General features: G+C 45.8%; 1 long non-coding RNA gene across 1 annotated transcript; it reads right to left on the bottom strand.

Moving 5' to 3' along the window:
- Positions 1-13841: 13841 nt before the first annotated feature.
- LOC109320913 lies at positions 13842-15036 on the bottom strand. The gene is made up of 3 exons (XR_002103871.1): positions 15027-15036; positions 14400-14403; positions 13842-14080 (listed from the first exon to the last, which is right to left on the bottom strand). It is a non-coding gene; the product is annotated as an uncharacterized LOC109320913 (long non-coding RNA).
- Positions 15037-15310: the final 274 nt, after the last annotated feature.

Below are 15310 nucleotides of genomic sequence, written 5' to 3' on the forward strand. Positions count from 1 at the left end.
GTCCCTTCCGACCCTAGAAACTATGAAACTATGAAATGCACAGCAAAGAATTCAGATTTGTTTCAGGTGCTGAGTTCACTGGAGCAAGGCTCCATTTGTGTTTGAAAGCCAGGGTGTTTACAGCCTTGTGTTTTGTCATCCAAAACTTTTTTGCACACCAGAGATCATGACAGCGTAACGCAGGATGAGGGTCAGTGGCTGCATATTAGGGGGGAAAAAACCCTGTTTTTGAAAGATTGCAGGTTCATGTTAATCAGCCCCTCCTCGCCTGTGGCAGTTGTTAGCACTTGGAGACGGCTGCAGACAAACAGTTGCCAGGGTCTGAAGGGCAAAAATTCCTGTGTCTCAGCCTCTGAATTCTTCAAATAAATCCCTCCAATTCCTGTGTTTTCACAAAGAAATGGCCCGCTGCCGGGTGACCTGGAAGAGGCGATGTAATGCTTTGTCAGCACACACATCTCGCCACAGAAGCGGAGGACCAAATTGTCTTATTAATCATTTAAAAAGTGAAGAGGCAAAAGAAAAATAAAAGCCCAGTCTAGCTAATTGTCGAAAAAATGAGGTCAGAGTTCATTTCTCTCTCCGATGCGGCTTCACAGTTCACTGACTGACAAGGACAGCGAGATAAAAAGAGACAGGGAAGTTTTTATGAAACTCCTCCCCATTCCTCCCAAAGGAGTTATGGATTCAGGAGATTGCCAGAAAGGGGGTTCAGGATTTTGCTATAGAAAAAAATCCCCTGTGCACAGACTTCAAAGACCCAGGATTCAAGGAGGAGAAGTCTACAGGTTCCCCAGGAGAGGCTCCAGATTTCTGAAACAAAAAAGACCTGTACTCGGTCCTGTCGCCACTTTGCAGAGTTACATCAGTATTGCCTATCGTGGTGTTTGTGAGAGTATCTGATTTTTGCAATACCCGGATGGTCCCCACAGCCAGCAATCCAGTGCCATTCGCAGGAGATACCTTTGGTGGCCTTATGTTGTGTGTTCTCAGGCTGGGGGATTACCCGCTTCCCTTTCTTTACAGTGAAATACTTGGTCCACATATCGTTCTGAAACTTTATTTCTCTAATAATATGGGAAGGTGACGAAGCACTCCCTGACTTACACCATTTCTAAAGTGATTCTGGGTGTGGAAGGCAGTCACTGAGGTAACTGGGACCTCCTCATCGCTGCTGGCCCAGAATCATTCACTCTGTGGAATCAGGCAGGGAATCCTTAACACTGACTCCTGGTGGGAGATCACTCTCAAGAGCCAGTGTGTGAAATAAAATGCAGCCTGGCCGTTCAAGCTGGGTCACTGGAGGAGAGTTTCTTGCACTAGGCCTGCACAGTACAATCAGAACAGTAATTACACTGGCTTGCACCAATCTGACTAGTTAAATGCTAACTCTAGCCTGAAATTACAAAGGTAGAGAGGAAAGCAAATGTGCTATGTCTGACTTGGAAGAAGAAGAAGAAGAAAAAGAAGAAAAAGCCAAGATAATGTTTGTTTACCTGGGGAAACTCTATTCTGTAGGAGATATAGTAGGATAGCTATAGAAAGAAGTGTGGGGTCTCAACTGACTCCTGTAAGGGGTAATGATGACACTGCAGTAGCTGTCTTGTGAAAACTCATCAGCTCTAACATTTAGGCTAAATAAAATACTAATATGCCATCTTTACCGAAGAGAAAGTGAAATTAAAGAAAAAGACTTCCCACTATTAGTCAGGGGTGTGACCTGAAAATCTGGTACCCTGGGCAGGGAGACAGGGAAAAGAAGCAAGTGCTTATGCCCTTGCATAGAGGCCACCATAGTTGTGGGAACAAAGTAGGCTGCTGCTGCCTTAGCATAAGCTCCCCAAACACAGGGTGCCATGGTGGCAATGCCAATATGGGGTCCTTGGGAGCTGTCATTCCAGTTACCCCTTCTGAATTTGTGCCCAAGGCTAGTGCCCCACATTACACTACTTCTTCTGGTTTAAAGTGTCTCAGGTAGGTAAAACTGGATGTCAAGTAAAGCTGTTAGGAGCAGATGTCTATTGGAAGAAAGGGAGATGCCTTTTAGTTCATCATTTCCAGCTATCTAGCCATCTATCTATCTAGCCATCCATCTAACCATCTATCTATCTTTATGAAAAAGATACCTTCCTGGCCAATGCTCTAGACTGAACTAAACTCATAAGTGGTTACAAAACAAAGACCCAAACTTCTCTGGTGGAGGCTCAAAAGGATTCATACCTGCAGGGTACAAAAGGGATCTATAACATACGTAGTCACTAACAGATTATATACCAATTTTGACCAAATGAACCAGAGGGCTATAGTAAAGGAGAAAACTAAAAAAGACATAGAATCATAGAAAATAAGGGTTGGAAGGGACCTCAGGAAGTCATCTAGTCTCACTCTCTGTTCAAAGCAGGACCATCCCCAACTAGATCATCCCAGCCAGGGCTTTGTTGAGCCAAGCCTTAAAAACCTCCAAGGATGGAGATTCCACCATCTCTCTACGTAACCTATTCCAGTGCTTCACCACCCTCCTTGTGAGAGTTTTTCCTAATATTCAACCTAACTTTCCCTTGCTGCAACTTGAGATCATTGCTCACGTTTATAGAGGCAACATGCGTGCCTCTAACCAGTCCTACCACACTGGTTAGAGTAAATGGCAACACTTTAACTGTGTATGTGTTCTATATACCCCTATAAGACATACATGAATAAACTAAACATTAACAGAGAGGGAGGCAAGATATTAGCATTACTTGTGGGAGAAAGAAGTTGAATGCCAAAGGGCATGCAAACTCTTTTGCCTTACTTGTTCCCTGTAGCAATGATTAGCTAGATGGGGCTTTATTTCTAGCAAAGGGAGGAAGGGGTAGGTTCTGTCTTTCTTTCAGATCTGTGAATATATGAAGAATTAATCTACTTTCATTTCATAGAAAGGCCTAAAGCAATCTAATGAAGGAATTAGTGATTGGTCTAGTTTGGGAGAAACTCCTTTTTATACCTGCACCATTGTCCTGTTTTTAATAGAAATATTACTATTACTGTATCACTGCAGGAAAGGAAGCAGGAAAGGACATTTAGCTTTTCTGCTCTCTCTTCCCAAATGCCTGCAAGTGATTTCCTTGGTCATGGGGCTCTGCTACCTTCTCTCCACACTACTCTGAAATGGCTGCTTTGTATTTACTTTCTGAATACAACAGTCATTTAACAGCTAGCACTATGACAGAGGGACGACAAAGACCATCATAACACCACTTTCTGACCTTAAAATCTGTGACTCCATGTTTGTACAACAGATAGGGTTGGTTAGGAAAACTTCATCAGGAGGAAGAGCCCAAAACTAGTTCAGAAGCATGATGATGCAAGTCTTTTTTTTCAGCAGTGGACCTAGGAGCTGAAATGGAGACAGAGCAGTTCCACAGGGAGATTGCGAGGTGAGAGAGAGGGGTTTTTTTCCCCTTCTGAGGCTAAAGGAACCCACATGTTTTCTTGACGCACCAAAAATCCTCATCAGCATTCAGAGGGCTAGAGCAGCAGGATGGCATCAGCAGGTATAGGGCAGGTACACCATGCTGGCTAGACATTAGCTAAATAAGAACAACACCTAGCATGGGCATTTCCACTGCTGTTCAAAACACAAAACAGTATTGCATGTAAAACACTAAATAGTAAGCTATACTGTACTGAGGCTATGAGTCACAAGGAGGAGCATATAAATATTTGTGATGTAAGGACTGTGCATTGAGATATGAACATCTCAGAAAACTTGGCCTTACCCCACCCGTCTAGTCACACCCCACACACATGCACACACACTACTACACCCTGTCCTTAGCCCTTTTCATCCTGTCTGATTTAGAATAACTTGTATTCATCGGCTGCTGTTGCTGAGGTGCTAATATTTCACATTCCCATTTTTTGGCCGGGGCATTGATAAGAACCTCTCCTGATTTCAGACCAGAAGAGAGAGGCAGAAAACAATCTTGTTTTCAATACAACCAGGGCTCTGTCTACATGGCTCATCTGTCCATTTGCACAAGACTTTCTGGCCTCATAGTATAACCGTTTCCCTAGAGAAAGAGCAATAGAGATGGGGGAGGAGAGGGAGTGTTGGAAGGTAGCCTGAGGATAACAGGCGTTATAAAGAGGAATTTTTTTCCTGCTGTTTTTGTTTGTTTTACCACAGAGGCTCAGTGAAGCTGGCCAGCAGCCTCACGCAGCAGGTGCTGCCCGAGAATGCAAGGGGAGAAAAATTCCTACTAAATGGAAGCATTATTTGACATTGCAGCCTTTCGCAATATTTTTCTTTTGTTTCAGACAAACTCCAAAGCCTCTTGGGCATCGTGGTCAAGCTGGACTGTTCTGCAGTGGGGGAGGGAGAAAGAAGTGCCTATGCTCTAAATACGTCAAAGAGTCAGGTGAGAGAGACCTAAAGGGACACAACCAGATTCTGGAAATAAGGTTATGCCAGTCCTAAAGGGGCTGGCAGAAGGGCAGAGAGAGGGAGGGAGACAGAGAGAGATACTTAGAGACCCTTCTTGAGTTGTTTTTTTTTTTTTTCCATGCCATTTTATACCCTTTTCTTCTGAGAGGAGCTTGACTCGGAGCTCCAATTGAAACTGCCCCCAAATCTGGAGGAGTCTAGATCTAGGTCCACATGCATACTTTATGGCTTTGCTCTGTCCTTGATGGCTTTATTTTTTGGCCATCAAAAGGCTAGAAAATAGAGAGAGAGGATGGCTGATCTCCTTGCTTCTCCACAGCCTTCCTGTGACACCTGGGGCAAGTCATGCAGCCTTTCTTTGCCTCGATTCCCCCACCTGGAAAACTTAGATAAGGACAACTCCTTAGCTTATAGGGATACTGTGAGGAAAAATACATTAACGATTGTGAGGTGCTTAGATTCCTCAGCAAGTATCCAAGAAACGCAGAAGTCAAAATTTGAGAGAAATTATAGACCTTATTAAAAGAAAACTGCAAGAACAAGGGTTATTTGTATAGGAGAATGTAAAATAACATTCTCTGTTGCTCCCCAAACACTTCCTTTAATCAGAAAGATGATGTTTCAGAGAATTCCTGTATTTAAAAGTCTTGGATTTAGTTCATTGAACTAAGCAGGAGAAGCACTTTGCCCAGTGATACTTCACACTATGGACTTGCTTAGCCTACAGTTCAGATTTTTCCTTGCCTCATTTGTTGTTTTCTCCAGCATGCAACTCATATGGTACTTGTAGTGTAAATTCTTCAGGGGATGGAGCATCTTTTTGTTCTGTTTTGTTTTACTTGGCTATCTGGCATTATGGAGTCCTGGTCTCTGACTAAAGCCCCTAAGTACTACCATAAGAGAAATTAATTTCATTATTTTTATTATCAAAGTATTCTTCATCAGTGCAGATCTCTCGGACATGAATGAAGCCCATATGCCATTCTGTGCCAATCTTAATTAATTTTAACACCTCCACATCACAGCATCCGAATCCAGTCATACACTCAATTTGAGAACAAATTACCTTTCAGTTCCAATCTATGATCAGCCACAGCACACTATCTCTGCAATCACACTTAAAAATATATAACCTGAATTCCAGTCACAGGTTTCCAAGAGGAAAAAAAAGCTAGATTTGCCATGGGGACTAAGGTATCTAACTGCCACTTCAAGCCCCTGGTAAAAAGAAAATCGGTTATCCAAACCCCCACCTATACCCGATGACAGCTAGATTTCTTATGCATCTATGTTTCCACTGCCGAAATGTTCACAGAGCTGTCTACATCTTAACTGTGTTAAGCAGTTCAGCACTCATCCTAGCATGCTAAGGGACGCATTCCTCTGTCCTCCAGGCACAGTCCAGTGGATATGCTCAGAGTGCACTTAACCCCACACAAAATGCTGCAAGGAGGAGGAGGTGTCCCCTCCCCACCCTCCACTTTCTTACCCGATGTTATAAAACGCAAGATGTGGTAGACCCTGGGTCAAGTCCCTCCTCTGAGACAGAAGATGAGGATCCATCCTAACCACCAGACTATAGGTATTTTGAGGTGGACCTCTCTGTCTCTTCTGTTGTAGCTGTTCCAAGATGAATAACAAATATGCATTAATCAAAGGACTCAAATGCAGATCTCTCCCCTACTTCCAGAAGGGTATCGTAACTGCTCTACTCTTTCTCTCTCAGTGATTATTTAATTAGCCAATACAAAGTGAACATCTTCAGCAGGAAAGACAGCACCCCATCCCAGAACAGCTTGTAGCTTGGCAGTGTAGGCACTGTCTTAGGAAGCGCACAGCATTCAAATTCCTTTAGGTAGGAGAGGGATTTGGCCCCAAGTCTCCATGATTCCAGATGACCACATGTCTGTAGCAGCTCCATGATGCTCCTGAGATGCATGACCTTCCCCCTTCATACATGGCAAATCTTGAAATGAATCAAAGAAGATGCCCTGAGAGTGCACCCACTAAAAAGATCTCTTTCTCAGGTATGCTGGGAAGTGGCAGCAGGGTGCCTAAAATCAATTGTTGTCAAGCTGAACGTAAGTTCCCTTTGTGAATTTAACTCCTATTATCCATACAAGAAGTAATGAACTTGTGTGGGGGTGAAAGGTACAGCAGCTCAGGGCACTGATTCAGAGCTGGGGCTAGGATGGCAGCCCTCAGAGTCCAATCCACCACAGCAGTCCCTGTTAGGGAAAGCTTGCACTGAGCCAGCAGCAGCCTGTGCCACTGCCACAAGAATGGCAGCCCCATGCATGCTTCACCCCTCTCCCTGCCACTCGGGATGCCAAAATTTCAAGTCATGCCTCTTTATACAACTTGTGGGAATACCCGGAGCAGGTTACTTGTAAATGAGATCAGAACAAAATTTAGTAATTTGAGTGAGCTGCAAAGAATTGCTGCTCATCTGTCTATATCTTAGCTCTACAGAGGCAATAAATATTAACCGTTTTCACTCTGCCTGCACTTCAGATGCTGGAGTGCAGTGATCTGAGTGTTAATGGAACAAAGTAAAAAATATCCATTAAATAAACACATCTTTGCTTCTAGCTTGAACATAAAATCTAGGTCAAACCAGCTACTGAGTAGGGAGGAAAAGGCACTATGACTAAAGGAATTAAAGGACGGGTAGAGATCAGCTGAGGTGAGTGTTACACAGTTCAGTGCTTAGCCTGCAGAATATATCTGCTTCCTGGCCAGACTGGGAGAGAGTGGGCGAGGGCAAAGGTGTATGCCACCAATTGCAAGATGCTCAGAGTCCACTGAATGCAGCATTTTGAGACCAGAACTGCTGAGCTGGAGGAGCACAAGAGAGAGACTGCTGTTTATGGAGTTAGGTTTTGAGGGGTGTTGTAAAGTTCTCCTTTCACATCAGTGTTGAAGGCCTAGATTTTGAGGCATGGGACAGAGTCAGAAGACCTGAGGTCTATTCCTGTCTCTTCAACTAGCTCCTTTGACCCTGGGGAAAACATTTTCCCTATCTATGTCTCCATTCCCCTCCTTGGTATGTCTTGACTATTCAGGCCATGTCTGTGCCCTATCTCTGCTGAGCCCGGGTCTGCCATTGAGAAACGATCCTTTCACAAGTACTCCCACTCCACACACACACCCATGCCCTGAAGCTGGCCAATGTAGACAGCTATGACTGTGTGCCTAATCGCTCAGATTGGGTGTATGTATAGCAGGAGGGAGTGGGAGAGGCTTGTTTCTCAGCAATTAGCTTTACCACAACAGGGAGGCAGTATGGACAGAGCCTTGACTTTGTTTAACGTGAGGAAGCTGGTGCATGGAAACAGCAACCACATGATCTTGACAAGGTGGAGGTCTGGGCCCAGTGGCAAGGGAGTACCCTAGGTGATGGGACACCTCCATCTTGCTGCAGTCTTCTTCCATTTTTACAGCCACTGAGATCCTGACATCTTCCCTTGGATCTGCTGTTGAGGAGTTTGGGTTGGGCAGTTTTTTATCTGAAACCTTCCCTAAGGCCTGTTCACCGGGGGTGGCCCTGCCAGGAGTGTGAGACTCTGGGCAACATAGCTCTGAGGATCATTGGGACTCACAAGCCTGTCCACCACCACAAGGTCTCAGTCCATAGAGAGGACCACACAGGCTTCTATGACTGGAAATAACATGTTCTCCTGTACAAACCTTCAGTAAGTCCTATGGTGATTGAGACAGGACTAGTGAATCCTGCAGCCATGAATCTGCACGTAGGCGGCAGTAGCCTGATGGTTATCTTGTTCCTGGGATGAAACGGGTGCAATTTGGCAGCTGCTACCATGATAAGTAGTCCTATTCAGGATCCTCTGTGCTCACCCCATACAGAGAAAGGGCTAGAAAAGATGCCCTAAACCTAAGCTGTCTTATCTGCTCCCAGCTGGATAACCACATCCAATGGGATCACTCTCTCTGCAGTCAAAAGTATCATAAGAAGACATTGGTTTTTGCAACATGCAATGTTCACACCTTAATGGATAACCAAGACAATGGACAACCAGAAAGAAGAACTGCCAAAGAAATTATATTTCTTTGAAAACAGCGAGATACAATATTGACATAGTAGTTTTGAGCAAGATAAGATGATTGGATGAGGGTCAGCTGAGGGAAGTGGGTGAAGACTACCCCTTCTTCTGGATGGGAAAACTGGCCCAGGACAGATATGTTCACGGTATGCCCTATGGGCATTAAGAAACATCTTATGACCCTCTGTCTTAAGTTCAGCCACAACCAGTACGCCACCATTATCAGTGCATCCACCCCAATGCTTGATGCTGACAATGATGTCAAAGAACAATTTTACTCCACTTTGTCCGTGTACTGACTACTACTCAGAAGGAGGAGAAGATCATTCTCCTTGGTGACTTTAAACACTAGAGTTGGACATGACCTGGAACACTGGAGTGGCACCTTTGGGAAGGAAGGACTACAGAAAGCCAGTTCCAATGGCATCCTCTTCCTGAGCAAATGCATGGAGCACACCAGCACCATGGAGATACAAATTCATGGAGTCACCACAAACACCATCTTCAGGCAGAGTGACAAATACAGGACCATCTGGAGATGCTGTTACTATAAGCACTGGCACCTTCTTAAGCAGGGGTAGTATGTAAGTGACAGCTCATGGGCCCACACAGGTGCCCTGGGGTCAGGGGCAGCAGAACCGTGGAGCCTGGGCTGGCAGGAGCTCTGCCTACTGCAGTCCGTGAATGCCCTGAGACCTTACCACCTGCTGCTGCCACTGGTGGCAGACACTGTGGGCACAGAGGGAGGGGTTTTATGTGTGTGTAGGGAGGTGTTTGTCCCACCCCCCCACCATACACATGTACCCACACACCCCATGCACACCCCACACCCACCTCAGCCACCCTCCTGCTCCACACATGCCACAACCCACCAGCCACCTTCCCCCCACACTCACAGCCCCCACAAACCCCATACCCACCCACAACCCACATATCTACATACATACCCACATGCTCTCCCACCTGATATACAAACACCCACACCCTCTCACACCTATTACTCCCCCCACAGACACACCCACACCATCCTCCACATCCCACATATACACATACCCACACACATACACCTACAAACCTATACCCACCCACATAGGTGACATGTCAGGGAGAATATGGGAGGGGGGACATGTGCCCCCCTGAGATTTCATAGATTTCATAGATATTAGGGGCTAGAAGGAACCTTGAGAGATCATCGGATTCAGCCCCCCCCTCCCCCGGCATAGGTGGGAAGTCAGCTAGGATCAAGTGACTCCAGCAAGAAATATATCTACCTGTTTTTTGAAGAATTCCAGAGTAGGTGCTTGCACCACCTCTGGGGAAAATTTGTTCCAGACCCTGGACCCGCACACTGTAAAGAACTTTTTTCTTATATCCAGTCTAAACCAACTTTCCTGGAGTTTATGGCCATTGGACCTTGTCATCCCTTGGACAGCTCTGGTGAATAGGTGTTCTCCCAGGTCCGATGTACCCCTCTTATGTAATTGTAGGCTGCCACCAAGTCCTCGCTGAACCTTCTCTTCTCCAGACTGAAGAGTCCCAAGTCCCTCAGCCTCTCCTCATATGACCTTCCCTCCAGGCCTTGGATCATATGAGTGGCTCTCTTCTGGACTCTCTCAAGCTTCTCCACATCCTTCCTGAAGTGGGGGGCTCAGTACTGGATGCAGTACTCCAGCTGTGGTCTCACCAGTGCTGAGTAAAGCAGGAGGATGACTTCCCTGCTTTTGCTTGAGATGCATCAGTGGATGTATACCAGAGTTTGGTTAGCTTTGCCAGCAACAGCATCACATTGGTGGCTCATATTCATTCTGTGGTCAATCAAGACCCTCAAGTACCTTTTGGTCATGGTGCTAGCGAGCATAGCACTGCTAAGCCTGTAAGTATGCTGGGGGTTCTTCCTACCGAGGTGCAGCACCTTAAACTTTTCTGCATTGAAGGCCATCAGGTTTTGGTTGGCCTACCTTGAGAGTATGTCCAAGTCGGCCTGTATCCCCAGCCTGTCCTGTGGTGTGAATGCCCTCCTCTGTCATTTGGTATCATCCACGAATTTGGCAAGTTCACATCTGATTCCCGAATCCAGAACATTAATGAAGATGTTAAAAAGTATCGGCCCAAGTACCAAGCCATGAGGAACTCCACTGGTCACCCTGCGCCATGTTGATTTGCTCCTTTCAACTAGTACTCTTTGGGTCCAACCCTGTAGCCAGTTGCCTAGCCATCAGACCATATGGTGATGCACAGTTCCCCAACTTAACCATGAGGACATCATGGGGAACTGGGTCAAAGGCCTTCTTGAAGTCCAGGTATATGAGGACTACATCATCTCCCTTATCCAAGACGCATGTTACCTTGTCATAGAAGGCAATGAGGTTGGTCAGGCATGATCTGCCAGTCATAAAGCCATGTTGGCTGGCAGTCAGAAACTTGCCTTCCATCAGTCTAGTGTTGATGGATCCCTTGACAATTTTCTCAAGGATTTTTCCAGGGACAGATGTAAGACTGATTGGTCTATAGTTCCCCAGGTTATTCCTCCTCCCTTTCTTGTAGATAGGGACCATGTTGGCTCTTTTCTAGTCATCCGGAACCTTACCCGAGCGCCACGATTTTTCAAATATCTCTGCGAAGGGGGATGCAGTGATGTCTGCCAGCCCTTTCAAGACTCTCAGATGCATTTTGTCTGGGCCTGTGGACTTGTGAATATCCAGTTCCTCAAGGTGTTCCCTCACCTAATCCACATTGATTTTAGGCCCATTGCCCACTCCCAGATTGGTTTGTGCCATTCCTGACAGGGTGATCCTTATGGGAGGGTGAAAAACCAATGCAAAAAAAGTCATTTAGGAGATTGGCCCTTTCTTGGGCATCGGAAGTCAGTTGCCTTGTTGGATCTCTCAGGGGCCCAATGCTATCCTTGTTCTTTTTTTGACTTCCCACATTTCTGAAGAAGGACTTTTTGTTGTCCTTGATTCCTGTAGCTAGCCTAAATTCAGTTTGTTGCCGTGGCTTTTCTCAACCACTTTCTACAGGTGTGGGCAAGCGCAGAGTAACCCTCTTTGGTAAAACTTCCTGTTTTCCAGTTGGAGTAGGCTACTCTTCTGAGCTTAATAAGAGTTCCTTATTCAGCCATGGGGGCTTTCTTACCCATTGACTGCATTTCTTGTGCGATGGTATGGCTTTGCCCTGTGCTTCAAGGATTATGTTTTTAAGAAATGACCATTCCTTGTGTACTCCTTTTTCTGGGGGAGTATAGCCTCTAATTGCCTGATTGGCCAATTTTGTCATTTTGCAAAACTCAGCCTTCCCAAAGTTAAGAACTTCTGCTCTACTGGGGGTTTTGCTTGCTCTTCAGTGAACTAAGATGGTGACCCATTTGTGGTCACTATCACCAAGCTTCCCTTCAATCTGCAGATCGCTCATTAGGTCTTCCCCATTGGCCAGGACCAGATCAAGCAATGTCTCTCCTCTAGTCAGCCCATAGACCTACTGGGTTAGGCAGAGGCCATCGATGCATGTGAGGAAGCTACGCAACCTGTCAGATTTGGCCATATGCTCATCCCAAGAGATGTCATGGAAGTTGAAGTCCCCCATGCTGATCACAGATCGGGAGCACATGGCTTCAACCAGTTCCCTATTGAATTCCCAATCTTGGTCGTCCTCTTGGTGGGGAGATCTATTGCAGACTCCTACAAGTAAGTCACCCTCCCCATGTTCTCCTCGTACCTTGACCCAGAAGGTCTCAAGATGCCCTTCCTGGTTTGGAAACTCAGTTTTCAGGGAGGTGAGTTGATCCTTGATATAGAGAGTTATACCCCTACCTCTCTTCCCGATACGGTCTCTCCTATACACATTATAGCCCTCCATTGCCACTGACCACTCATAGGTGGAGTCCCACCAGATCTCTGTAATTCCTACCAGGTCATAATCATTTTCACATAGGAGAAGGGCCAGTTTCTCATGCTTCCAAGCTCCTGACATTTGTGTCCAGTCAGTTAAGTCTGCCATGAGAAGCCCAATGCTTCCCTGAGGGGTTTAGTGGCACCTTTCCTTGGGCTGTCTCCCTTCGGATGCCCAAGTTATTGGTAGTTATTGGTAGTGCAACTGACATGACCTGGGCTAGAACTTTTAGTAGACTGCTCATCCCCCAGCAATCTCAATTTAAAGCCCTGTCAAGAAGGTCGGCCATTCTGGCTGAGAAGAGCTTCTTCCCTTTCCAGGTTAGGTGGAGGCCATCCCTTCCCAGCAGTCTGCTCTCTCTGAAGTCCAGACCAAGGTTGAGGAAGCCAAACCCCTCACGATGGTACCATCTCTGGAGTCTTCTATTCACCTCGTCAATGCATCTGTCCCTCTGGAGCCCATGTCCTGTGACAGGGAGGATTGAAGAGAAAATCATCTGTGCCCCCAGACCCTTGAAGCCTGCTCCCAGAGTCCTGTAGTCATGCATGAGCTGGCCCAGATTTCTCTGTGCTGTATCATTGGTGCTCACATGGATAAGTTGCATGGGATGGTTGTCAGAGGGCTGGATGAGTTTTGGGATTCTCTCTGTCACATCCTGGACATGAGCTCCAAGTAGGCAGCAGACCACATGGGCCAGAGGGTCAGAGCGACAGATCCGTCCCTCAGTCTCCCATAGGAGGGAGTCACCCACCACAATAGCTCTGAGCCTTCTTCTAGGTGCAGATATTGGTGGGCCTGCATCCTCACATGCTGGACCTGGCATTATTACTGGCTCCATTGATGCGAGAGGTGCAAAGCAGTTGTTCAGCTCCAGGGGAGTGGTAAACCTGGTGCAGTGCCTCTTTGGACCAGAGACGACTGTCATCCAGGCAACCCTAGGCTGGACTTCATGGTGGTTCCTCGGAGGGAGATTGGCCTTCGTCAGCTGGAGGGTGGGGGGCAATGACCAGTGCCCCCCCTGAGAATGTGGAGGTGCCAAAAGAAGTGCTGGCAGCACTTCTGGGTTTGCCCCCCGGTCAGTGATCAGCCATTGGTGTCCCCCTAGGATCAGGATACACCAGTCCCCCATGCCCACCCATCCATACCCTCCACACTCCCCTACAATATGTAAGATTAAGACTTAATTTTATGCTATTATACAATCACTTCTATGTACACTATGCAAACACATGTAAATCGGGACAAAAATATATATTTTTAATCAAATTAATGAATGTTATAGTAAATGTTTGATTTTTAGAATATAATGTATTTTTCTGGTTCCGAGATGGCAAACCCCCTTGCTAAAAGGAGTACTTCTGGGGGCAAGGGGAGGGACATCTGGTGGCAAAGGTTAAGCAGAGGGACTTGCGGTTCCAAGATGGCAACCAGGGGGTGGGGCACTTGTCAAGGGGCAGGGATACCCATGCAGTACTCAACAACTTGCCAAAACTCATTAAGTGGCCCTCCAGCCAAAATAATTGCCCACCCCTGTTCTTAACTATATTATTGCCAGTACCCATAATCAAATGGGTGTCCATATCATGCAACCATTCAAGGACTGCTGGACAGATCACCATCTTCTCAGATCCATTATGAATATCTGGCTTGCTCCAAAACACTGAAAACAGACAAAAGCAATGCAAAGATCCTTCAAGACCTGAATACCTGTGTGACAGGGGGCCAGCTTAAGGCTGGTCAAAACACTGGCCTACCCACCTGTCCAGGGCAGTCTGTCCACCTGACTCACCTGCCATGCAACTCATAAATATTAACTATTAATAAATAACTCCGAACTATTTTCTTTAATATCATGATGAATTGTGATTTTTTTTTTAATTGTTCGACAGCTGTAGTTTCCTTCAAAAGCTCTGTCATGTCTGAAAATGAAGGCAATGTTGAAGAGCTCTAAAAGGGTTTTAAACTTGTCATCCATATGGCCTGTGCAGAATCCATTGGCTACACCACCTATTGACAACAAAACTAGTTCAATGAGAGTGACACCAAGATCTGAGCCCTCCTCAACCAGAAGAGAAGGGCTTATTCTGCTTGGTAAGACAATACCTCATCAAAGCAGAAGAAGGAGATGTATCAACTCCTTAAAGTCAAAGCTCAAAGGAGGATCTGGGAAATCAAAAATCAGTGGTGTCAAGATAAAGCCAAGGAGATCTATCTATATGCTGACAAACATGACACACATAGCTGTTTTCAGGCAATGAAAGCCATCTATAGCCGAACTTCCCAAAGTCCTATTTTCCTGTAATCACAGGATGGCTTGATACTCCTCAAAGATAATGAATCTATCCAAGCGAGATGGAAAGAGCACTTTGAGGCCCTCCTGAACTGTGGATTGTGGCATATACCACCACTGAATCCATCCCCCAACACCCTGAAAGGGGATCCTTCACCAACCCTCCAATCCTAGAAGAAGTCTGACATGCCATCAAGGAAATGAAGAACACCAAGGCTACTGGACCAGATGGCATACCTGGCAAAATCTACAAGGTTAGCAGTAAGGAACTTGTATGGAGACTATATGAATCTATTCTTTAAATTTGAAACAAAGAAGAGATTCCTGGGGACCTAAGTAATGCCAGTGTTATGACTATCTTCAAGTAGATAAGTCTGTGTGTGGAAACGATGAATGTATCATCCTCCTTTCCATAGCATGGAAAATCCTTGCCTGCATCCTCCTGAGCTGTCTTCTACCTCTTGCTGAGGAAGTCCTGCTAGAATCTCAGCATGGTTTCAGGTAGAGCTATGGACATGATCTTTGTTGACCTTCAGGTCCAAGAAAAGTATTGGGAACATTAGGACCACCTTACTTTTTTTATTAAGGACTACCTTCCTCCCAGAATTGACATTAAGTAAATTTACATTGACTAGCCAA

Source organism: Crocodylus porosus, unplaced genomic scaffold (genome assembly GCF_001723895.1).
Source record: "Crocodylus porosus isolate Cpor-Errol unplaced genomic scaffold, CroPor_comp1, whole genome shotgun sequence".
NCBI lineage: Eukaryota > Metazoa > Chordata > Crocodylia > Crocodylidae > Crocodylus > Crocodylus porosus.